The sequence below is a fragment of the Lagopus leucura genome, unplaced genomic scaffold, assembly GCF_019238085.1.
Source record: "Lagopus leucura isolate 7727_CA_CO unplaced genomic scaffold, USGS_WTPT01 229-1_obj-0_obj, whole genome shotgun sequence".
NCBI classification, from domain to species: domain Eukaryota; kingdom Metazoa; phylum Chordata; class Aves; order Galliformes; family Phasianidae; genus Lagopus; species Lagopus leucura.
The window spans coordinates 4,529-5,597 of record NW_024968845.1 but is presented as its reverse complement, the minus strand read 5'-3'; the positions used below and the strand labels follow the sequence as shown (position 1 = coordinate 5,597).

General features: G+C 58.3%; 1 protein-coding gene across 1 annotated transcript in view; it reads left to right on the top strand.

Moving 5' to 3' along the window:
• Positions 1-1,069, top strand: part of LOC122193889 (natural resistance-associated macrophage protein 2-like) — a gene marked incomplete at its 3' end in the record, with an annotated part of 8,711 nt that overhangs the window by 3,503 nt on the left and 4,139 nt on the right. The gene's annotated exons all lie outside the window — the stretch shown is intronic.

Sequence of the window (1,069 nt, the reverse complement as noted above, 5' to 3'; positions counted from 1 at the left end):
GGGGGGCAACGGAGGCAATGGGAAGCACTGGAGGGCAATGGGGGGCACTGGGAGACAATGAGAGGCAATGGGAGGCAATGGGAGACAATGAGAGGCAATAGGAGGTAATGAGAAGCATTGGGGGGCAATGGGGGACACAGGGAAGCAGTGGGGACAATGGGGGGCACCGGGCGGCTCTGTGCCTGCAGGTTGGGGCTGCGGTGGCCGCTGGCATCCCGGCTGCATTCCGTGGCGCAGCCAAGGCCCCAGGGCTGTTTGCTGAGCCGCAATCAGTGGCGCTCCCAGTGCACTTCATCCCGCCCGAGGTCAGCGCCGTGTTTGCACTGATGGGCGGCGGTGCCATCCTGCCTTCCTGCCTGAGCAGCCTGGGAGTCGTCTTCACGCACCTCTTAATTGGTTCCGATCTCTGGGTTTGTTAATTACCGGTGGAGATGGCGTTAATTACCAGTGGAGGTTTTGCCATCGGTTTTTAACGTGGGCTGTGGGGACGCCGCTGCTGTGGGCTGCTGTGCTGGGGGTGGATGGCGGCGGCGGTGGTGGAGGTGTTGGTTGTAGTGTTGGTTGTAGTGTTGGATGCGGTGTTGGATGCGGTGTTGGTCACAGCGTTGGTCTCAGTGTTGATGGAGGTGCTGGATGTGTTGGTTGCAGTGTTGGCCACAGTGTTGGTCACAGCATGGTGGCAGTGTTGGTGGTGGTGTTGGTGGTGTTGGTTACGGTGTTGATGGAGATGCTGGATGTGGTGTTGGTGGTGGTGTTGGTCACAGTGTTGGTGGTGGTGTTGGTGGAGCTGCTGGACGTGTTGGTTGCAGTGTTGGTCACAGTGTTGGTTTAGGTGTTGGTGGAGGCGTTGTTCACAGCGTTGGTCACAGTGTTGTTGGCAGCGTTGGTTGTGTTGGTGGAGGTGTTGGATGTGGTGTTGTTGGCAGTGTTGGTTGTGGTGTTGGCGGTGTTGTTGGCGGTGTTGGTTGCAGTGTTGGTCGCGGTGTTGTTGGCAGTGTTGGTTGCAGTGTTGGTCGCGGTGTTGTTGGCAGTGTTGGTTGCAGTGTTGGTTGTGGTGTTGGCGGTGTTG